Genomic DNA, 25,360 nt, shown 5'->3' with positions numbered 1-25,360 from the left:
AAGTCTGGCTTCTAGGTCGATTTAGTGTGTTTCAAAAAATAACTCCGTTTTCGTATAACTCCCAAAACATGTAAATGAGATCTGTTAAACTTCTTAAAGACTGCAAATGGGATATCAACACAATGTCAAAATAGTTGTCTTCGGACAATCCCTCCCACCACGGCTGTATAGAAACAAAGAGCTAAGCAAATATCACATTTCTGTGAAATGTATCTGGATAGTGTTGATTCATCGATGCCCAGTTGGCAGAGAAGAAGTGCAACCTGCACTCACTCGCTCCCATGTACAGAGCAATGGAAACATCCACTCACCCAGCCCTTAGCATAGGACACTGGCCGAAGAGAGGTCTGTTACTCCCAAAGACAGGATGAGGCCTCAGGACACATGGAAGCAGGAGAATGCAAAGCAGGGAATGGAAACCAGTGCAGGTTCGGACCCCTGGTGTTGGAGCAACAAGGGTGAAACTCTGTTTAACTTGGACGCACACTCTCAAGCGGACAGGAGACATGGGTTTGAAGGTGATGTGCTGAGATTTACAAGAGTGCACAGCAGATGCTTGGCTGAGAGAACTCAAAGAAACCAGCGCAAAATATCCCCACAGTTAATTCTGAGACCAAGATCCCAGCTGCCAAATTTGAGGTAGCAGAGGCAATGGTCAGTGAGGCATAGAGCTACCGATGATGGCACACGCTGAGTCTCAGGGATCTGGAGTGCGTTGTGGGATGTGGTGGGTCGAATCAAGAGAGCAAACCGAACTGTGTACCAATAATAAATCAACCACACTGGTCGCGCGGTTGCCATTACCGATATGTCCCATGGCCACACCCAGTACATCTGCAGGACCAGGGACCAATTGGGAATTTTGCCAATAGAGCACGTGTGGGGCTGAATCAGAGATATCGTGCATCTGGTCTGAGGGATCCAGGGGGCCTTGAATTTGAAATCAGAATGAAAAGCCTTAGGATATGCTACATTCATAACCTGGGCTGGGATTATGGTTTGGTTTGAGTCACAGGATGCGCAACAACTCTGTGGTTGCCTTCGTGCACCCGTGCCACAAGGATGAGAGGACAAGGAAGAGTGGTCCAAGTCCACAGCGTGAGAAGAGGAAGCATTCCCTTCAGCACTATCTCCCAAAAGCGGATGCTACATTTTGGATGGCACCGGCACGGTACGGCACCTAGGACAACAAGGAAGGTCTGCGGGATCATTCCAGCAGGCCCTGATATGTGACATCCATAGATATGCTTCCACTGGTGTTTCTGTAGACAGAGAAGCTCTGGAAAGAACTGATTTCATTGGGACATTCCCGTGGCAATAAAAAGCAGCAGAGCACTCTCAGTTTGCTGTTTTGGAAACACTCCAAAATGACATAGAGAAGAATGCAGAGCTGAGAACTTTTAGAAGCTTCATTTCCACAAGAGGAAGTGTCCTGTGCACTTTCAGAAGTGTGAGATAAGTATAATCAAAATGAAGTTATGCTAATCGAAGTAGTATGGGTTGTTCATCACAACTAATGCAACACCAGCAATTGGAGATATACCAAACAACACACACAGGTACAGGTTATGGCATCAATGCCTAGGAGAAATTGTCCTCACAGAAATCCCATGGAATTGCGTAGAGACAAGAGTCTAAAATTTTCAATTAACAAAGCCCTAGAAGTCTACATTAGATACCTGATATTACCTGACCAGTAGAGATGAAGAAGAACAGTAAAAGAAACAGGAAGTACCATTTTCAGTTCCAAAGATATTGAAGGCGCAAAAGATAAGCTTTCAAACAACTAGTCTGCAAAACGCTATCCAGAACAAGTGTTGAAAATGAAGGTCAGGAAAACACTGAAGAACACCAGTGTCTCAGAATCACAAAAGGCAGAATACCAGAAAAGGGGAAGAGAAAGTCTCAACACGAGCCAAAAATATCAGGAAACTCAATGGTTGTGATAATATCAGGGCTAAAATTCAGTCCTTAGCAGACTAGATAATGCAGAGGGACGCGTGAATGACTGTGAAGACAGGGGAAGAGAAAAACCTCGGTCAGAAGCAGACATAGGAAAGCAAGTGCAAACAAATGAAAACATTGCAGTTGAACCCTGGGTTAAGACAGGGCATGAAAGAATAGAAATCGTGAGTCCCAGATGGAAAAGCAAGAGATAAAGAAACAAAAAATGTCTGAAAATTTATCTGTAGAAAAATCAGACTGAAACTTGCTGAAAGCCAAGAAAGAATCATCTATGCGAATTCAGGAATTACACAGCATCCGAAGGAGGTGGAATCCCAATAGACCTACCAGCAGCTGTATGATTCAAATCAACAAAGTTCACGAATATCCGAGTGATTTAAAATGCACCTGGAGGAAACAACATAGTCACAAGGAAACCTCCAGAGGGGTTTCAGCTGATATCTCGGCAGCAATATTGCAGGACAGGGAGGAGTGCCAGGACACAGACCATATCCTGAATGGCCAAATGCTGCCACCTAGGGTAGCCTATGCCACATGAACACCATTTCAAATAACGGCAGAGCTAGAGAATTCTACAGACCGGCAAATCTTAAAAGAATTCAGCAGTTCAAAAGTTTTTCTAAAAGAAAGGTTGAGAAAACTCCCCTGAATAGAAAAGCAGCAAGATGGAATGGAAAGAAGAAACCATTATTGGAAATGCAAGAAGAGCATGTGTGGCAGAGAAGAAAGAAGAAGAACTTAAGGAGGACATCAAAACCCTAAAGATGGGAGAGGGAAGCAGGAAATCATAGGTGATTGGAAGCACTCTCTTAAGTGAATCAGCTTATTTGACTCTGTTTGAAGCGAAAGGAGAGATGCATGGCCTGACGTGTTTGCAAAACAAGCGAGAAGAAGACCAACAAAGAATCAAACCAACAAACAAGCACCAAAATGGTATGGTTGGCTGACATATACAAAGGGAACCATGAGTATTCAAAAGAAAATACTCAAGGTGAGGTCAAGGGTCATTCAGAACGCATCGACCCAGTATCGTGGCTTGCATGTACTCAGCACACTTGTATTCGGAAATCAGAAGCGTGCATTCATATTCGTAAATTTTGATTCATAAGAGCATATCGTGACCTAACACTAATGCCGATTTGGAATCAAATGGTTTCCTAGTCCGTGATGTAGACTTGTATGTCTTCCAACAGGATGAAGGAATGCCATATTCTAGGCTACGTAGAGAAGAAATGTAAGAAGCCTATAACAAAGGCAAGTAGCTCTGCCAAAGTGTACTAAGTGCAAAAGAGACCGACAGCAAAGTGCACATTGGGGTTGGTTTCATTTCTTGGAATTTCAGCCCCCATGAATCCAATGGATCCATGTCCTGAGAGTGTGGGTGTTTCAGCAGAACTCAGGCGACGCATATGTATTCCGGGTGTACGGATATTATAGGAACATAAGTCTCCTTTAGTGGGTCCCTGTGTACTGTGAACTGTTAGAAAGTTTAAAGACGTGTGAAACCATCAACTGAAAAGGGACACACTTCCCTCCATTGGTACGGTGCATAGAGCTCTGAACAAAAGGAAAGAGGGAAGAAGAAAGGCCCATGGGACGCTAGTGGGTAGAATCACATTTACCTTAGGAACCTCTCGTCGGATGCAGCCCCTCCCCCAACACTGACAAGATGCAGCAGCCATTGGGGATGGCAGTTAGCGGTTGGATTCCAGGTGGAATGTTGGTGTGTACCGCGAGGCTTGTTGTGGCTGTTGGATCCTAGGTAACCGGGCAGAGTTCTGTGGGTGGATCAGTGTGATGGAGGGGCTGCCGCCCTCTGTGGAGCTTGGCTTAGGTCTTTGGTCCGGGAAGCTGTGTAAGTTCGAGATACTGCTGCTGCCCAAAGACCTGAGGTCACAGGTCAGTTTCCAGAACCTGAAAGGGCAGACAGTGGAAGATCTGCCTGTCATCAGCTTACTGGTCAGGCTCCGAGGTACTTTCAGACTTGCCCAGTCCTGGTGAAGTCGACTTTAGGGGAGACACGAAGAGAAGCTGGCCGATAAGCTGGCTGCACGGATTGAGGAGAGATGCGAACACATGGATGAGAGATGTTCTGCTACAATGGAGAATACTGGCGTGGAGACAGCTGTAGAGGATACCAGGCTCAAAAGACATTCATGAGACATATTGAAACTCACTGATACAGGCAGAAACATACGGAGTGCCAACGTGGACTTGAGGAAGTTCCTCAATTCTCTTCTCCAATAACGGGTCCAAGGTCCCTGACGTCTGAAGGAGAAGAAATGGCAGAGATGATCAAAACGCTCCTGTTCTTGGAAGAGGTCGTGAGAATCCACACGTCCCAAGGGGCATTCCCAAGCCATTCAGACCAAAATTCAACAAGCCCAGGTAAGCCTTTTCCCAGGTTTGGGCCTAGCTAGTGAGCACTTGCCCTTGCCTCCCCTCCACTCAGGCATCCATTTTGAAGGATCAGTACCTGAGCTGCAATGAAGCCATTACGAGAAGAGCAAGCCCCTCCTAGAATCAGAGTTCCTCCAGCTTCACTCTCTGTGAACAACAGTGAACACCTTAAAGGTCAAATAGTCTCGGCTGAAATAGATAAAATTGAATACTTAGCTCACACCTAGAAACGATGTCCTTCCGCTAGATTCAGCAAATGTTGTGTTTATGTCTTCCCTGGGGTGAAGGGAGTGTGGTAAGTGAGGGGAATCTTTGACTGAACATGAATCTGTATTAGGCTTCAGTTTTTCAAGACAGTGAAGGTAAATAGTGCCAGTCAGAAAGTGAACTGAACTGTAAAAGTCGCCAATGACATTAAAGACACAGCTTATGTGGATCGTCTTTCACTTGAGTCAAGCCCCCGGGGGCACTATATCATGGGGGTGCAGACTTGGTTGCGTTAAATGGCTTTAAACTACAGGATCGGATGATTAAGCGTTCTCAACACTGATAGAAAAACACCTGGTTCTCAATAGACTAGCATAACTGCAGCAGGATTCTCCTAGCTAGAATGCCTCTAGGTGCTTTTGGATTCAAACCTAAATGTATATATTTGGGTTGTTTCCTCTTGTATTTTCCTAGAGAGGGATGTTACCCCTTGAAATGCCAACATTGGCCAGTAGGTGTCATTGGGATACAGGGCACCACATGCACAAGTGTATCCAAGGTTGGGGGTTATTCCATGTTTCCAAAAGTTATTTCATGGTTCCTGTTGGTTTCGGAGGCTTCAACCTTAAAGAGCTGACATGACCCCTTGAACAGTTTGGACTGCTAGTTTGCATTCTATCTGTCTAGCTTTTCCGTAGAGCTGACACAATGTTACCAAAATTGACAAGTCTGGCTTCTAGGTCGATTTAGTGTGTTTCAAAAAATAACTCCATTTTCGTATAACTCCCAAAACATGTAAATGAGATCTGTTAAACTTCTTAAAGACTGCAAATGGGATATCAACACAATGTCAAAATAGTTGTCTTCGGACAATCCCTCCCACCACGGCTGTATAGAAACAAAGAGCTAAGCAAATATCACATTTCTGTGAAATGTATCTGGATAGTGTTGATTCATCGATGCCCAGTTGGCAGAGAAGAAGTGCAACCTGCACTCACTCGCTCCCATGTACAGAGCAATGGAAACATCCACTCACCCAGCCCTTGGCGCAGGACAATTGCCGAAGAGAGGTCTGTTACTCCCAAAGACAGGATGAGGCCTCAGGACACATGGAAGCAGGAGAATGCAAAGCAGGGAATGGAAACCAGTGCAGGTTCGGACCCCTGGTGATGGAGCAACAAGGGTGAAACTCTGTTTAACTTGGACGCACACTCTCAAGCGGACAGGAGACATGGGTTTGAAGGTGATGTGCTGAGATTTACAAGAGTGCACAGCAGATGCTTGGCTGAGAGAACTCAAAGAAACCAGCGCAAAATATCCCCACAGTTAATTCTGAGACCAAGATCCCAGCTGCCAAATTTGAGGTAGCAGAGGCAATGTTCAGTGAGGCATAGAGCTACGGATGATGGCACACGCTGAGTCTCATGGATCTGGAGTGCGTTGTGGGATGTGGTGGGTCGAATCAAGAGAGCAAACCGAACTGTGTACCAATAATAAATCAACCACACTGGTCGCGCGGTTGCGATTACCGATATGTCCCATGGCCACACCCAGTACATCTGCAGGACCAGGGACCAATTGGGAATTTTGCCAATAGAGCACGTGTGGGGCTGAATCAGAGATATCGTGCATCTGGTCTGAGGGATCCAGGGGGCCTTGAATTTGAAATCAGAATGAAAAGCCTTAGGATATGCTACATTCATAACCTGGGCTGGGATTATGGTTTGGTTTGAGTCACAGGATGCGCAACAACTCTGTGGTTGCCTTCGTGCACCCGTGCCACAAGGATGAGAGGACAAGGAAGAGTGGTCCAAGTCCACAGCGTGAGAAGAGGAAGCATTCCCTTCAGCACTATCTCCCAAAAGCGGATGCTACATTTTGCATGGCACCGGCACGGTACGGCACCTAGGACAACAAGGAAGGTCTGCGGGATCATTCCAGCAGGCCCTGATATGTGACATCCATAGATATGCTTCCACTGGTGTTTCTGTAGACAGAGAAGCTCTGGAAAGAACTGATTTCATTGGGACATTCCCGTGGCAATAAAAAGCAGCAGAGCACTCTCAGTTTGCTGTTTTGGAAACACTCCAAAATGACATAGAGAAGAATGCAGAGCTGAGAACTTTTAGAAGCTTCATTTCCACAAGAGGAAGTGTCCTGTGCACTTTCAGAAGTGTGAGATAAGTATAATCAAAATGAAGTTATGCTAATCGAAGTAGTATGGGTTGTTCATCACAACTAATGCAACACCAGCAATTGGAGATATACCAAACAACACACACAGGTACAGGTTATGGCATCAATGCCTAGGAGAAATTGTCCTCACAGAAATCCCATGGAATTGCGTAGAGACAAGAGTCTAAAATTTTCAATTAACAAAGCCCTAGAAGTCTACATTAGATACCTGATATTACCTGACCAGTAGAGATGAAGAAGAACAGTAAAAGAAACAGGAAGTACCATTTTCAGTTCCAAAGATATTGAAGGCGCAAAAGATAAGCTTTCAAACAACTAGTCTGCAAAACGCTATCCAGAACAAGTGTTGAAAATGAAGGTCAGGAAAACACTGAAGAACACCAGTGTCTCAGAATCACAAAAGGCAGAATACCAGAAAAGGGGAAGAGAAAGTCTCAACACGAGCCAAAAATATCAGGAAACTCAATGGTTGTGATAATATCAGGGCTAAAGTTCAGTCCTTAGCAGACTAGATAATGCAGAGGGACGCGTGAATGACTGTGAAGACAGGGGAAGAGAAAAACCTCGGTCAGAAGCAGACATAGGAAAGCAAGTGCAAACAAATGAAAACATTGCAGTTGAACCCTGGGTTAAGACAGGGCATGAAAGAATAGAAATCATGAGTCCCAGATGGAAAAGCAAGAGATAAAGAAACAAAAAATGTCTGAAAATTTATCTGTAGAAAAATCAGACTGAAACTTGCTGAAAGCCAAGAAAGAATCATCTATGCGAATTCAGGAATTACACAGCATCCGAAGGAGGTGGAATCCCAATAGACCTACCAGCAGCTGTATGATTCAAATCAACAAAGTTCACGAATATCCGAGTGATTTAAAATGCACCTGGAGGAAACAACATAGTCACAAGGAAACCTCCAGAGGGGTTTCAGCTGATATCTCGGCAGCAATATTGCAGGACAGGGAGGAGTGCCAGGACACAGACCATATCCTGAATGGCCAAATGCTGCCACCTAGGGTAGCCTATGCCACATGAACACCATTTCAAATAACGGCAGAGCTAGAGAATTCTACAGACCGGCAAATCTTAAAAGAATTCAGCAGTTCAAAAGTTTTTCTAAAAGAAAGGTTGAGAAAACTCCCCTGAATAGAAAAGCAGCAAGATGGAATGGAAAGAAGAAACCATTATTGGAAATGCAAGAAGAGCATGTGTGGCAGAGAAGAAAGAAGAAGAACTTAAGGAGGACATCAAAACCCTAAAGATGGGAGAGGGAAGCAGGAAATCATAGGTGATTGGAAGCACTCTCTTAAGTGAATCAGCTTATTTGACTCTGTTTGAAGCGAAAGGAGAGATGCATGGCCTGACGTGTTTGCAAAACAAGCGAGAAGAAGACCAACAAAGAATCAAACCAACAAACAAGCACCAAAATGGTATGGTTGGCTGACATATACAAAGGGAACCATGATTATTCAAAAGAAAATACTCAAGGTGAGGTCAAGGGTCATTCAGAACGCATCGACCCAGTATCGTGGCTTGCATGTACTCAGCACACTTGTATTCGGAAATCAGAAGCGTGCATTCATATTCGTAAATTTTGATTCATAAGAGCATATCGTGACCTAACACTAATGCCGATTTGGAATCAAATGGTTTCCTAGTCCGTGATGTAGACTTGTATGTCTTCCAACAGGATGAAGGAATGCCATATTCTAGGCTACGTAGAGAAGAAATGTAAGAAGCCTATAACAAAGGCAAGTAGCTCTGCCAAAGTGTACTAAGTGCAAAAGAGACCGACAGCAAAGTGCACATTGGGGTTGGTTTCATTTCTTGGAATTTCAGCCCCCATGAATCCAATGGATCCATGTCCTGAGAGTGTGGGTGTTTCAGCAGAACTCAGGCGACGCATATGTATTCCGGGTGTACGGATATTATAGGAACATAAGTCTCCTTTAGTGGGTCCCTGTGTACTGTGAACTGTTAGAAAGTTTAAAGACGTGTGAAACCATCAACTGAAAAGGGACACACTTCCCTCCATTGGTACGGTGCATAGAGCTCTGAACAAAAGGAAAGAGGGAAGAAGAAAGGCCCATGGGACGCTAGTGGGTAGAATCACATTTACCTTAGGAACCTCTCGTCGGATGCAGCCCCTCCCCCAACACTGACAAGATGCAGCAGCCATTGGGGATGGCAGTTAGCGGTTGGATTCCAGGTGGAATGTTGGTGTGTACCGCGAGGCTTGTTGTGGCTGTTGGATCCTAGGTAACCGGGCAGAGTTCTGTGGGTGGATCAGTGTGATGGAGGGGCTGCCGCCCTCTGTGGAGCTTGGCTTAGGTGTTTGGTCCGGGAAGCTGTGTAAGTTCGAGATACTGCTGCTGCCCAAAGACCTGAGGTCACAGGTCAGTTTCCAGAACCTGAAAGGGCAGACAGTGGAAGATCTGCCTGTCATCAGCTTACTGGTCAGGCTCCGAGGTACTTTCAGACTTGCCCAGTCCTGGTGAAGTCGACTTTAGGGGAGACACGAAGAGAAGCTGGCCGATAAGCTGGCTGCACGGATTGAGGAGAGATGCGAACACATGGATGAGAGATGTTCTGCTACAATGGAGAATACTGGCGTGGAGACAGCTGTAGAGGATACCAGGCTCAAAAGACATTCATGAGACATATTGAAACTCACTGATACAGGCAGAAACATACGGAGTGCCAACGTGGACTTGAGGAAGTTCCTCAATTCTCTTCTCCAATAACGGGTCCAAGGTCCCTGACGTCTGAAGGAGAAGAAATGGCAGAGATGATCAAAACGCTCCTGTTCTTGGAAGAGGTCGTGAGAATCCACACGTCCCAAGGGGCATTCCCAAGCCATTCAGACCAAAATTCAACAAGCCCAGGTAAGCCTTTTCCCAGGTTTGGGCCTAGCTAGTGAGCACTTGCCCTTGCCTCCCCTCCACTCAGGCATCCATTTTGAAGGATCAGTACCTGAGCTGCAATGAAGCCATTACGAGAAGAGCAAGCCCCTCCTAGAATCAGAGTTCCTCCAGCTTCACTCTCTGTGAACAACAGTGAACACCTTAAAGGTCAAATAGTCTCGGCTGAAATAGATAAAATTGAATACTTAGCTCACACCTAGAAACGATGTCCTTCCGCTAGATTCAGCAAATGTTGTGTTTATGTCTTCCCTGGGGTGAAGGGAGTGTGGTAAGTGAGGGGAATCTTTGACTGAACATGAATCTGTATTAGGCTTCAGTTTTTCAAGACAGTGAAGGTAAATAGTGCCAGTCAGAAAGTGAACTGAACTGTAAAAGTCGCCAATGACATTAAAGACACAGCTTATGTGGATCGTCTTTCACTTGAGTCAAGCCCCCGGGGGCACTATATCATGGGGGTGCAGACTTGGTTGCGTTAAATGGCTTGAAACTACAGGATCGGATGATTAAGCGTTCTCAACACTGATAGAAAAACACCTGGTTCTCAATAGACTAGCATAACTGCAGCAGGATTCTCCTAGCTAGAATGCCTCTAGGTGCTTTTGGATTCAAACCTAAATGTATATATTTGGTTTGTTTCCTCTTGTATTTTCCTAGAGAGGGATGTTACCCCTTGAAATGCCAACATTGGCCAGTAGGTGTCATTGGGATACAGGGCACCACATGCACAAGTGTATCCAAGGTTGGGGGTTATTCCATGTTTCCAAAAGTTATTTCATGGTTCCTGTTGGTTTCGGAGGCTTCAACCTTAAAGAGCTGACATGACCCCTTGAACAGTTTGGACTGCTAGTTTGCATTCTATCTGTCTAGCTTTTCCGTAGAGCTGACACAATGTTACCAAAATTGACAAGTCTGGCTTCTAGGTCGATTTAGTGTGTTTAAAAAAATAACTCCGTTTTCGTATAACTCCCAAAACATGTAAATGAGATCTGTTAAACTTCTTAAAGACTGCAAATGGGATATCAACACAATGTCAAAATAGTTGTCTTCGGACAATCCCTCCCACCACGGCTGTATAGAAACAAAGAGCTAAGCAAATATCACATTTCTGTGAAATGTATCTGGATAGTGTTGATTCATCGATGCCCAGTTGGCAGAGAAGAAGTGCAACCTGCACTCACTCGCTCCCATGTACAGAGCAATGGAAACATCCACTCACCCAGCCCTTGGCGCAGGACAATTGCCGAAGAGAGGTCTGTTACTCCCAAAGACAGGATGAGGCCTCAGGACACATGGAAGCAGGAGAATGCAAAGCAGGGAATGGAAACCAGTGCAGGTTCGGACCCCTGGTGATGGAGCAACAAGGGTGAAACTCTGTTTAACTTGGACGCACACTCTCAAGCGGACAGGAGACATGGGTTTGAAGGTGATGTGCTGAGATTTACAAGAGTGCACAGCAGATGCTTGGCTGAGAGAACTCAAAGAAACCAGCGCAAAATATCCCCACAGTTAATTCTGAGACCAAGATCCCAGCTGCCAAATTTGAGGTAGCAGAGGCAATGGTCAGTGAGGCATAGAGCTACGGATGATGGCACACGCTGAGTCTCATGGATCTGGAGTGCGTTGTGGGATGTGGTGGGTCGAATCAAGAGAGCAAACCGAACTGTGTACCAATAATAAATCAACCACACTGGTCGCGCGGTTGCCATTACCGATATGTCCCATGGCCACACCCAGTACATCTGCAGGACCAGGGACCAATTGGGAATTTTGCCAATAGAGCACGTGTGGGGCTGAATCAGAGATATCGTGCATCTGGTCTGAGGGATCCAGGGGGCCTTGAATTTGAAATCAGAATGAAAAGCCTTAGGATATGCTACATTCATAACCTGGGCTGGGATTATGGTTTGGTTTGAGTCACAGGATGCGCAACAACTCTGTGGTTGCCTTCGTGCACCCGTGCCACAAGGATGAGAGGACAAGGAAGAGTGGTCCAAGTCCACAGCGTGAGAAGAGGAAGCATTCCCTTCAGCACTATCTCCCAAAAGCGGATGCTACATTTTGGATGGCACCGGCACGGTACGGCACCTAGGACAACAAGGAAGGTCTGCGGGATCATTCCAGCAGGCCCTGATATGTGACATCCATAGATATGCTTCCACTGGTGTTTCTGTAGACAGAGAAGCTCTGGAAAGAACTGATTTCATTGGGACATTCCCGTGGCAATAAAAAGCAGCAGAGCACTCTCAGTTTGCTGTTATGGAAACACTCCAAAATGACATAGAGAAGAATGCAGAGCTGAGAACTTTTAGAAGCTTCATTTCCACAAGAGGAAGTGTCCTGTGCACTTTCAGAAGTGTGAGATAAGTATAATCAAAATGAAGTTATGCTAATCGAAGTAGTATGGGTTGTTCATCACAACTAATGCAACACCAGCAATTGGAGATATACCAAACAACACACACAGGTACAGGTTATGGCATCAATGCCTAGGAGAAATTGTCCTCACAGAAATCCCATGGAATTGCGTAGAGACAAGAGTCTAAAATTTTCAATTAACAAAGCCCTAGAAGTCTACATTAGATACCTGATATTACCTGACCAGTAGAGATGAAGAAGAACAGTAAAAGAAACAGGAAGTACCATTTTCAGTTCCAAAGATATTGAAGGCGCAAAAGATAAGCTTTCAAACAACTAGTCTGCAAAAGGCTATCCAGAACAAGTGTTGAAAATGAAGGTCAGGAAAACACTGAAGAACACCAGTGTCTCAGAATCACAAAAGGCAGAATACCAGAAAACTTTAAGAGAATGTCTAAAGACGAGCCAAAAAATATCAGGAAACTCAATTAATGTGATTATATCAAGGCTAAAGTTCAGTCCTAAGCAGACTTGATAATGCAGAGGGACGCGTGAATGACTGTGAAGACAGGGGAAGAGAAAAACCTCGGTCAGATGCAGACATAGGAAAGCAAGTGCAAACAAATGAAAACATTGCAGTTGAACCCTGGGTTAAGACAGGGCATGAAAGAATAGAAATCATGAGTCCCAGATGGAAAAGCAAGAGATAAAGAAACAAAAAATGTCTGAAAATTTATCTGTAGAAAAATCAGACTGAAACTTGCTGAAAGCCAAGAAAGAATCATCTATGCGAATTCAGGAATTACACAGCATCCGAAGGAGGTGGAATCCCAATAGACCTACCAGCAGCTGTATGATTCAAATCAACAAAGTTCACGAATATCCGAGTGATTTAAAATGCACCTGGAGGAAACAACATAGTCACAAGGAAACCTCCAGAGGGGTTTCAGCTGATATCTCGGCAGCAATATTGCAGGACAGGGAGGAGTGCCAGGACACAGACCATATCCTGAATGGCCAAATGCTGCCACCTAGGGTAGCCTATGCCACATGAACACCATTTCAAATAACGGCAGAGCTAGAGAATTCTACAGACCGGCAAATCTTAAAAGAATTCAGCAGTTCAAAAGTTTTTCTAAAAGAAAGGTTGAGAAAACTCCCCTGAATAGAAAAGCAGCAAGATGGAATGGAAAGAAGAAACCATTATTGGAAATGCAAGAAGAGCATGTGTGGCAGAGAAGAAAGAAGAAGAACTTAAGGAGGACATCAAAACCCTAAAGATGGGAGAGGGAAGCAGGAAATCATAGGTGATTGGAAGCACTCTCTTAAGTGAATCAGCTTATTTGACTCTGTTTGAAGCGAAAGGAGAGATGCATGGCCTGACGTGTTTGCAAAACAAGCGAGAAGAAGACCAACAAAGAATCAAACCAACAAACAAGCACCAAAATGGTATGGTTGGCTGACATATACAAAGGGAACCATGATTATTCAAAAGAAAATACTCAAGGTGAGGTCAAGGGTCATTCAGAACGCATCGACCCAGTATCGTGGCTTGCATGTACTCAGCACACTTGTATTCGGAAATCAGAAGCGTGCATTCATATTCGTAAATTTTGATTCATAAGAGCATATCGTGACCTAACACTAATGCCGATTTGGAATCAAATGGTTTCCTAGTCCGTGATGTAGACTTGTATGTCTTCCAACAGGATGAAGGAATGCCATATTCTAGGCTACGTAGAGAAGAAATGTAAGAAGCCTATAACAAAGGCAAGTAGCTCTGCCAAAGTGTACTAAGTGCAAAAGAGACCGACAGCAAAGTGCACATTGGGGTTGGTTTCATTTCTTGGAATTTCAGCCCCCATGAATCCAATGGATCCATGTCCTGAGAGTGTGGGTGTTTCAGCAGAACTCAGGCGACGCATATGTATTCCGGGTGTACGGATATTATAGGAACATAAGTCTCCTTTAGTGGGTCCCTGTGTACTGTGAACTGTTAGAAAGTTTAAAGACGTGTGAAACCATCAACTGAAAAGGGACACACTTCCCTCCATTGGTACGGTGCATAGAGCTCTGAACAAAAGGAAAGAGGGAAGAAGAAAGGCCCATGGGACGCTAGTGGGTAGAATCACATTTACCTTAGGAACCTCTATTCGGATGCAGCCCCTCCCCCAACACTGACAAGATGCAGCAGCCATTGGGGATGGCAGTTAGCGGTTGGATTCCAGGTGGAATGTTGGTGTGTACCGCGAGGCTTGTTGTGGCTGTTGGATCCTAGGTAACCGGGCAGAGTTCTGTGGGTGGATCAGTGTGATGGAGGGGCTGCCGCCCTCTGTGGAGCTTGGCTTATGTGTTTGGTCCGGGAAGCTGTGTAAGTTCGAGATACTGCTGCTGCCCAAAGACCTGAGGTCACAGGTCAGTTTCCAGAACCTGAAAGGGCAGACAGTGGAAGATCTGCCTGTCATCAGCTTACTGGTCAGGCTCCGAGGTACTTTCAGACTTGCCCAGTCCTGGTGAAGTCGACTTTAGGGGAGACACGAAGAGAAGCTGGCCGATAAGCTGGCTGCACGGATTGAGGAGAGATGCGAACACATGGATGAGAGATGTTCTGCTACAATGGAGAATACTGGCGTGGAGACAGCTGTAGAGGATACCAGGCTCAAAAGACATTCATGAGACATATTGAAACTCACTGATACAGGCAGAAACATACGGAGTGCCAACGTGGACTTGAGGAAGTTCCTCAATTCTCTTCTCCAAGAACGGGTCCAAGGTCCCTGACGTCTGAAGGAGAAGAAATGGCAGAGATGATCAAAACGCTCCTGTTCTTGGAAGAGGTCGTGAGAATCCACACGTCCCAAGGGGCATTCCCAAGCCATTCAGACCAAAATTCAACAAGCCCAGGTAAGCCTTTTCCCAGGTTTGGGCCTAGCTAGTGAGCACTTGCCCTTGCCTCCCCTCCACTCAGGCATCCATTTTGAAGGATCAGTACCTGAGCTGCAATGAAGCCATTACGAGAAGAGCAAGCCCCTCCTAGAATCAGAGTTCCTCCAGCTTCACTCTCTGTGAACAACAGTGAACACCTTAAAGGTCAAATAGTCTCGGCTGAAATAGATAAAATTGAATACTTAGCTCACACCTAGAAACGATGTCCTTCCGCTAGATTCAGCAAATGTTGTGTTTATGTCTTCCCTGGGGTGAAGGGAGTGTGGTAAGTGAGGGGAATCTTTGACTGAACATGAATCTGTATTAGGCTTCAGTTTTTCAAGACAGTGAAGGTAAATAGTGCCAGTCAGAAAGTGAACTGAACTGTAAAAGTCGCCAATGACATTAAAGACACAGCTTATGTGGATCGTCTTTCACTTGAGTCAAGCCCCCGGGGGCACTATATCATGGGGGTGCAGACTTGGTTGCGTTAAATGGCTTTAAACTACAGGATCGGATGATTAAGAGTTCTCAACACTGATAGAAAAACACCTGGTTCTCAATAGACTAGCATAACTGCAGCAGGATTCTCCTAGCTAGAATGCCTCTAGGTGCTTTTGGATTCAAACCTAAATGTATATATTTGGGTTGTTTCCTCTTGTATTTTCCTAGAGAGGGATGTTACCCCTTGAAATGCCAACATTGGCCAGTAGGTGTCATTGGGATACAGGGCACCACATGCACAAGTGTATCCAAGGTTGGGGGTTATTCCATGTTTCCAAAAGTTATTTCATGGTTCCTGTTGGTTTCGGAGGCTTCAACCTTAAAGAGCTGACATGACCCCTTGAACAGTTTGGACTGCTAGTTTGCATTCTATCTGTCTAGCTTTTCCGTAGAGCTGACACAATGTTACCAAAATTGACAAGTCTGGCTTCTAGGTCGATTTAGTGTGTTTCAAAAAATAACTCCATTTTCGTATAACTCCCAAAACATGTAAATGAGATCTGTTAAACTTCTTAAAGACTGCAAATGGGATATCAACACAATGTCAAAATAGTTGTCTTCGGACAATCCCTCCCACCACGGCTGTATAGAAACAAAGAGCTAAGCAAATATCACATTTCTGTGAAATGTATCTGGATAGTGTTGATTCATCGATGCCCAGTTGGCAGAGAAGAAGTGCAACCTGCACTCACTCGCTCCCATGTACAGAGCAATGGAAACATCCACTCACCCAGCCCTTAGCATAGGACACTGGCCGAAGAGAGGTCTGTTACTCCCAAAGACAGGATGAGGCCTCAGGACACATGGAAGCAGGAGAATGCAAAGCAGGGAATGGAAACCAGTGCAGGTTCGGACCCCTGGTGATGGAGCAACAAGGGTGAAACTCTGTTTAACTTGGACGCACACTCTCAAGCGGACAGGAGACATGGGTTTGAAGGTGATGTGCTGAGATTTACAAGAGTGCACAGCAGATGCTTGGCTGAGAGAACTCAAAGAAACCAGCGCAAAATATCCCCACAGTTAATTCTGAGACCAAGATCCCAGCTGCCAAATTTGAGGTAGCAGAGGCAATGGTCAGTGAGGCATAGAGCTACGGATGATGGCACACGCTGAGTCTCATGGATCTGGAGTGCGTTGTGGGATGTGGTGGGTCGAATCAAGAGAGCAAACCGAACTGTGTACCAATAATAAATCAACCACACTGGTCGCGCGGTTGCCATTACCGATATGTCCCATGGCCACACCCAGTACATCTGCAGGACCAGGGACCAATTGGGAATTTTGCCAATAGAGCACGTGTGGGGCTGAATCAGAGATATCGTGCATCTGGTCTGAGGGATCCAGGGGGCCTTGAATTTGAAATCAGAATGAAAAGCCTTAGGATATGCTACATTCATAACCTGGGCTGGGATTATGGTTTGGTTTGAGTCACAGGATGCGCAACAACTCTGTGGTTGCCTTCGTGCACACGTGCCACAAGGATGAGAGGACAAGGAAGAGTGGTCCAAGTCCACAGCGTGAGAAGAGGAAGCATTCCCTTCAGCACTATCTCCCAAAAGCGGATGCTACATTTTGGATGGCACCGGCACGGTACGGCACCTAGGACAACAAGGAAGGTCTGCGGGATCATTCCAGCAGGCCCTGATATGTGACATCCATAGATATGCTTCCACTGGTGTTTCTGTAGACAGAGAAGCTCTGGAAAGAACTGATTTCATTGGGACATTCCCGTGGCAATAAAAAGCAGCAGAGCACTCTCAGTTTGCTGTTTTGGAAACACTCCAAAATGACATAGAGAAGAATGCAGAGCTGAGAACTTTTAGAAGCTTCATTTCCACAAGAGGAAGTGTCCTGTGCACTTTCAGAAGTGTGAGATAAGTATAATCAAAATGAAGTTATGCTAATCGAAGTAGTATGGGTTGTTCATCACAACTAATGCAACACCAGCAATTGGAGATATACCAAACAACACACACAGGTACAGGTTATGGCATCAATGCCTAGGAGAAATTGTCCTCACAGAAATCCCATGGAATTGCGTAGAGACAAGAGTCTAAAATTTTCAATTAACAAAGCCCTAGAAGTCTACATTAGATACCTGATATTACCTGACCAGTAGAGATGAAGAAGAACAGTAAAAGAAACAGGAAGTACCATTTTCAGTTCCAAAGATATTGAAGGCGCAAAAGATAAGCTTTCAAACAACTAGTCTGCAAAACGCTATCCAGAACAAGTGTTGAAAATGAAGGTCAGGAAAACACTGAAGAACACCAGTGTCTCAGAATCACAAAAGGCAGAATACCAGAAAAGGGGAAGAGAAAGTCTCAACACGAGCCAAAAATATCAGGAAACTCAATGGTTGTGATAATATCAGGGCTAAAGTTCAGTCCTTAGCAGACTAGATAATGCAGAGGGACGCGTGAATGACTGTGAAGACAGGGGAAGAGAAAAACCTCGGTCAGAAGCAGACATAGGAAAGCAAGTGCAAACAAATGAAAACATTGCAGTTGAACCCTGGGTTAAGACAGGGCATGAAAGAATAGAAATCATGAGTCCCAGATGGAAAAGCAAGAGATAAAGAAACAAAAAGTGTCTGAAAATTTATCTGTAGAAAAATCAGACTGAAACTTGCTGAAAGCCAAGAAAGAATCATCTATGCGAATTCAGGAATTACACAGCATCCGAAGGAGGTGGAATCCCAATAGACCTACCAGCAGCTGTATGATTCAAATCAACAAAGTTCACGAATATCCGAGTGATTTAAAATGCACCTGGAGGAAACAACATAGTCACAAGGAAACCTCCAGAGGGGTTTCAGCTGATATCTCGGCAGCAATATTGCAGGACAGGGAGGAGTGCCAGGACACAGACCATATCCTGAATGGCCAAATGCTGCCACCTAGGGTAGCCTATGCCACATGAACACCATTTCAAATAACGGCAGAGCTAGAGAATTCTACAGACCGGCAAATCTTAAAAGAATTCAGCAGTTCAAAAGTTTTTCTAAAAGAAAGGTTGAGAAAACTCCCCTGAATAGAAAAGCAGCAAGATGGAATGGAAAGAAGAAACCATTATTGGAAATGCAAGAAGAGCATGTGTGGCAGAGAAGAAAGAAGAAGAACTTAAGGAGGACATCAAAACCCTAAAGATGGGAGAGGGAAGCAGGAAATCATAGGTGATTGGAAGCACTCTCTTAAGTGAATCAGCTTATTTGACTCTGTTTGAAGCGAAAGGAGAGATGCATGGCCTGACGTGTTTGCAAAACAAGCGAGAAGAAGACCAACAAAGAATCAAACCAACAAACAAGCACCAAAATGGTATGGTTGGCTGACATATACAAAGGGAACCATGATTATTCAAAAGAAAATACTCAAGGTGAGGTCAAGGGTCATTCAGAACGCATCGACCCAGTATCGTGGCTTGCATGTACTCAGCACACTTGTATTCGGAAATCAGAAGCGTGCATTCATATTCGTAAATTTTGATTCATAAGAGCATATCGTGACCTAACACTAATGCCGATTTGGAATCAAATGGTTTCCTAGTCCGTGATGTAGACTTGTATGTCTTCCAACAGGATGAAGGAATGCCATATTCTAGGCTACGTAGAGAAGAAATGTAAGAAGCCTATAACAAAGGCAAGTAGCTCTGCCAAAGTGTACTAAGTGCAAAAGAGACCGACAGCAAAGTGCACATTGGGGTTGGTTTCATTTCTTGGAATTTCAGCCCCCATGAATCCAATGGATCCATGTCCTGAGAGTGTGGGTGTTTCAGCAGAACTCAGGCGACGCATATGTATTCCGGGTGTACGGATATTATAGGAACATAAGTCTCCTTTAGTGGGTCCCTGTGTACTGTGAACTGTTAGAAAGTTTAAAGACGTGTGAAACCATCAACTGAAAAGGGACACACTTCCCTCCATTGGTACGGTGCATAGAGCTCTGAACAAAAGGAAAGAGGGAAGAAGAAAGGCCCATGGGACGCTAGTGGGTAGAATCACATTTACCTTAGGAACCTCTCGTCGGATGCAGCCCCTCCCCCAACACTGACAAGATGCAGCAGCCATTGGGGATGGCAGTTAGCGGTTGGATTCCAGGTGGAATGTTGGTGTGTACCGCGAGGCTTGTTGTGGCTGTTGGATCCTAGGTAACCGGGCAGAGTTCTGTGGGTGGATCAGTGTGATGGAGGGGCTGCCGCCCTCTGTGGAGCTTGGCTTAGGTCTTTGGTCCGGGAAGCTGTGTAAGTTCGAGATACTGCTGCTGCCCAAAGACCTGAGGTCACAGGTCAGTTTCCAGAACCTGAAAGGGCAGACAGTGGAAGATCTGCCTGTCATCAGCTTACTGGTCAGGCTCCGAGGTACTTTCAGACTTGCCCAGTCCTGGTGAAGTCGACTTTAGGGGAGACACGAAGAGAAGCTGGCCGATAAGCTGGCTGCACGGATTGAGGAGAGATGCGAACACATGGATGAGAGATGTTCTGCTACAATGGAGAATACTGGCGTGGAGACAGCTGTAGAGGATACCAGGCTCAAAAGACATTCATGAGACATATTGAAACTCACTGATACAGGCAGAAACATACGGAGTGCCAACGTGGACTTGAGGAAGTTCCTCAATTCTCTTCTCCAAGAACGGGTCCAAGGTCCCTGACGTCTGAAGGAGAAGAAATGGCAGAGATGATCAAAACGCTCCTGTTCTTGGAAGAGGTCGTGAGAATCCACACGTCCCAAGGGGCATTCCCAAGCCATTCAGACCAAAATTCAACAAGCCCAGGTAAGCCTTTTCCCAGGTTTGGGCCTAGCTAGTGAGCACTTGCCCTTGCCTCCCCTCCACTCAGGCATCCATTTTGAAGGATCAGTACCTGAGCTGCAATGAAGCCATTACGAGAAGAGCAAGCCCCTCCTAGAATCAGAGTTCCTCCAGCTTCACTCTCTGTGAACAACAGTGAACACCTTAAAGGTCAAATAGTCTCGGCTGAAATAGATAAAATTGAATACTTAGCTCACACCTAGAAACGATGTCCTTCCGCTAGATTCAGCAAATGTTGTGTTTATGTCTTCCCTGGGGTGAAGGGAGTGTGGTAAGTGAGGGGAATCTTTGACTGAACATGAATCTGTATTAGGCTTCAGTTTTTCAAGACAGTGAAGGTAAATAGTGCCAGTCAGAAAGTGAACTGAACTGTAAAAGTCGCCAATGACATTAAAGACACAGCTTATGTGGATCGTCTTTCACTTGAGTCAAGCCCCCGGGGGCACTATATCATGGGGGTGCAGACTTGGTTGCGTTAAATGGCTTTAAACTACAGGATCGGATGATTAAGCGTTCTCAACACTGATAGAAAAACACCTGGTTCTCAATAGACTAGCATAACTGCAGCAGGATTCTCCTAGCTAGAATGCCTCTAGGTGCTTTTGGATTCAAACCTAAATGTATATATTTGGGTTGTTTCCTCTTGTATTTTCCTAGAGAGGGATGTTACCCCTTGAAATGCCAACATTGGCCAGTAGGTGTCATTGGGATACAGGGCACCACATGCACAAGTGTATCCAAGGTTGGGGGTTATTCCATGTTTCCAAAAGTTATTTCATGGTTCCTGTTGGTTTCGGAGGCTTCAACCTTAAAGAGCTGACATGACCCCTTGAACAGTTTGGACTGCTAGTTTGCATTCTATCTGTCTAGCTTTTCCGTAGAGCTGACACAATGTTACCAAAATTGACAAGTCTGGCTTCTAGGTCGATTTAGTGTGTTTCAAAAAATAACTCCATTTTCGTATAACTCCCAAAACATGTAAATGAGATCTGTTAAACTTCTTAAAGACTGCAAATGGGATATCAACACAATGTCAAAATAGTTGTCTTCGGACAATCCCTCCCACCACGGCTGTATAGAAACAAAGAGCTAAGCAAATATCACATTTCTGTGAAATGTATCTGGATAGTGTTGATTCATCGATGCCCAGTTGGCAGAGAAGAAGTGCAACCTGCACTCACTCGCTCCCATGTACAGAGCAATGGAAACATCCACTCACCCAGCCCTTAGCATAGGACACTGGCCGAAGAGAGGTCTGTTACTCCCAAAGACAGGATGAGGCCTCAGGACACATGGAAGCAGGAGAATGCAAAGCAGGGAATGGAAACCAGTGCAGGTTCGGACCCCTGGTGATGGAGCAACAAGGGTGAAACTCTGTTTAACTTGGACGCACACTCTCAAGCGGACAGGAGACATGGGTTTGAAGGTGATGTGCTGAGATTTACAAGAGTGCACAGCAGATGCTTGGCTGAGAGAACTCAAAGAAACCAGCGCAAAATATCCCCACAGTTAATTCTGAGACCAAGATCCCAGCTGCCAAATTTGAGGTAGCAGAGGCAATGGTCAGTGAGGCATAGAGCTACGGATGATGGCACACGCTGAGTCTCATGGATCTGGAGTGCGTTGTGGGATGTGGTGGGTCGAATCAAGAGAGCAAACCGAACTGTGTACCAATAATAAATCAACCACACTGGTCGCGCGGTTGCCATTACCGATATGTCCCATGGCCACACCCAGTACATCTGCAGGACCAGGGACCAATTGGGAATTTTGCCAATAGAGCACGTGTGGGGCTGAATCAGAGATATCGTGCATCTGGTCTGAGGGATCCAGGGGGCCTTGAATTTGAAATCAGAATGAAAAGCCTTAGGATATGCTACATTCATAACCTGGGCTGGGATTATGGTTTGGTTTGAGTCACAGGATGCGCAACAACTCTGTGGTTGCCTTCGTGCACACGTGCCACAAGGATGAGAGGACAAGGAAGAGTGGTCCAAGTCCACAGCGTGAGAAGAGGAAGCATTCCCTTCAGCACTATCTCCCAAAAGCGGATGCTACATTTTGGATGGCACCGGCACGGTACGGCACCTAGGACAACAAGGAAGGTCTGCGGGATCATTCCAGCAGGCCCTGATATGTGACATCCATAGATATGCTTCCACTGGTGTTTCTGTAGACAGAGAAGCTCTGGAAAGAACTGATTTCATTGGGACATTCCCGTGGCAATAAAAAGCAGCAGAGCACTCTCAGTTTGCTGTTTTGGAAACACTCCAAAATGACATAGAGAAGAATGCAGAGCTGAGAACTTTTAGAAGCTTCATTTCCACAAGAGGAAGTGTCCTGTGCACTTTCAGAAGTGTGAGATAAGTATAATCAAAATGAAGTTATGCTAATCGAAGTAGTATGGGTTGTTCATCACAACTAATGCAACACCAGCAATTGGAGATATACCAAACAACACACACAGGTACAGGTTATGGCATCAATGCCTAGGAGAAATTGTCCTCACAGAAATCCCATGGAATTGCGTAGAGACAAGAGTCTAAAATTTTCAATTAACAAAGCCCTAGAAGTCTACATTAGATACCTGATATTACCTGACCAGTAGAGATGAAGAAGAACAGTAAAAGAAACAGGAAGTACCATTTTCAGTTCCAAAGATATTGAAGGCGCAAAAGATAAGCTTTCAAACAACTAGTCTGCAAAAGGCTATCCAGAACAAGTGTTGAAAATGAAGGTCAGGAAAACACTGAAGAACACCAGTGTCTCAGAATCACAAAAGGCAGAATACCAGAAAAGGGGAAGAGAAAGTCTCAACACGAGCCAAAAATATCAGGAAACTCAATGGTTGTGATAATATCAGGGCTAAAATTCAGTCCTTACCAGACTAGATAATGCAGAGGGACGCGTGAATGACTGTGAAGACAGGGGAAGAGAAAAACCTCGGTCAGAAGCAGACATAGGAAAGCAAGTGCAAACAAATGAAAACATTGCAGTTGAACCCTGGGTTAAGACAGGGCATGAAAGAATAGAAATCATGAGTCCCAGATGGAAAAGCAAGAGATAAAGAAACAAAAAATGTCTGAAAATTTATCTGTAGAAAAATCAGACTGAAACTTGCTGAAAGCCAAGAAAGAATCATCTATGCGAATTCAGGAATTACACAGCATCCGAAGGAGGTGGAATCCCAATAGACCTACCAGCAGCTGTATGATTCAAATCAACAAAGTTCACGAATATCCGAGTGATTTAAAATGCACCTGGAGGAAACAACATAGTCACAAGGAAACCTCCAGAGGGGTTTCAGCTGATATCTCGGCAGCAATATTGCAGGACAGGGAGGAGTGCCAGGACACAGACCATATCCTGAATGGCCAAATGCTGCCACCTAGGGTAGCCTATGCCACATGAACACCATTTCAAATAACGGCAGAGCTAGAGAATTCTACAGACCGGCAAATCTTAAAAGAATTCAGCAGTTCAAAAGTTTTTCTAAAAGAAAGGTTGAGAAAACTCCCCTGAATAGAAAAGCAGCAAGATGGAATGGAAAGAAGAAACCATTATTGGAAATGCAAGAAGAGCATGTGTGGCAGAGAAGAAAGAAGAAGAACTTAAGGAGGACATCAAAACCCTAAAGATGGGAGAGGGAAGCAGGAAATCATAGGTGATTGGAAGCACTCTCTTAAGTGAATCAGCTTATTTGACTCTGTTTGAAGCGAAAGGAGAGATGCATGGCCTGACGTGTTTGCAAAACAAGCGAGAAGAAGACCAACAAAGAATCAAACCAACAAACAAGCACCAAAATGGTATGGTTGGCTGACATATACAAAGGGAACCATGAGTATTCAAAAGAAAATACTCAAGGTGAGGTCAAGGGTCATTCAGAACGCATCGACCCAGTATCGTGGCTTGCATGTACTCAGCACACTTGTATTCGGAAATCAGAAGCGTGCATTCATATTCGTAAATTTTGATTCATAAGAGCATATCGTGACCTAACACTAATGCCGATTTGGAATCAAATGGTTTCCTAGTCCGTGATGTAGACTTGTATGTCTTCCAACAGAATGAAGGAATGCCATATTCTAGGCTACGTAGAGAAGAAATGTAAGAAGCCTATAACAAAGGCAAGTAGCTCTGCCAAAGTGTACTAAGTGCAAAAGAGACCGACAGCAAAGTGCACATTGGGGTTGGTTTCATTTCTTGGAATTTCAGCCCCCATGAATCCAATGGATCCATGTCCTGAGAGTGTGGGTGTTTCAGCAGAAATCAGGCGACGCATATGTATTCCGGGTGTACGGATATTATAGGAACATAAGTCTCCTTTAGTGGGTCCCTGTGTACTGTGAACTGTTAGAAAGTTTAAAGACGTGTGAAACCATCAACTGAAAAGGGACACACTTCCCTCCATTGGTACGGTGCATAGAGCTCTGAACAAAAGGAAAGAGGGAAGAAGAAAGGCCCATGGGACGCTAGTGGGTAGAATCACATTTACCTTAGGAACCTCTCGTCGGATGCAGCCCCTCCCCCAACACTGACAAGATGCAGCAGCCATTGGGGATGGCAGTTAGCGGTTGGATTCCAGGTGGAATGTTGGTGTTTACCGCGAGGCTTGTTGTGGCTGTTGGATCCTAGGTAACCGGGCAGAGTTCTGTGGGTGGATCAGTGTGATGGAGGGGCTGCCGCCCTCTGTGGAGCTTGGCTTAGGTGTTTGGTCCGGGAAGCTGTGTAAGTTCGAGATACTGCTGCTGCCCAAAGACCTGAGGTCACAGGTCAGTTTCCAGAACCTGAAAGGGCAGACAGTGGAAGATCTGCCTGTCATCAGCTTACTGGTCAGGCTCCGAGGTACTTTCAGACTTGCCCAGTCCTGGTGAAGTCGACTTTAGGGGAGACACGAAGAGAAGCTGGCCGATAAGCTGGCTGCACGGATTGAGGAGAGATGCGAACACATGGATGAGAGATGTTCTGCTACAATGGAGAATACTGGCGTGGAGACAGCTGTAGAGGATACCAGGCTCAAAAGACATTCATGAGACATATTGAACCTCACTGATACAGGCAGAAACATACGGAGTGCCA

At 45.1% G+C, this 25,360-nt stretch overlaps 1 long non-coding RNA gene across 1 annotated transcript; it reads right to left on the bottom strand.

The window, feature by feature from the left end:
• Window positions 1–9,440: 9,440 nt before the first annotated feature.
• On the bottom strand, window positions 9,441–24,920 carry LOC140694147 (uncharacterized). Its single transcript, XR_012069900.1, has 3 exons — window positions 24,777–24,920; window positions 9,739–9,809; window positions 9,441–9,530 (listed from the first exon to the last, which is right to left on the bottom strand). It is a non-coding gene; the product is annotated as an uncharacterized lncRNA (long non-coding RNA).
• Window positions 24,921–25,360: the final 440 nt, after the last annotated feature.

Source organism: Vicugna pacos, unplaced genomic scaffold (genome assembly GCF_048564905.1).
Source record: "Vicugna pacos unplaced genomic scaffold, VicPac4 scaffold_20, whole genome shotgun sequence".
In the NCBI taxonomy this organism is placed as follows: domain Eukaryota; kingdom Metazoa; phylum Chordata; class Mammalia; order Artiodactyla; family Camelidae; genus Vicugna; species Vicugna pacos.
Note: the sequence above shows the minus strand (reverse complement) of the source record. Positions and strands in the feature narration are given on the sequence as shown.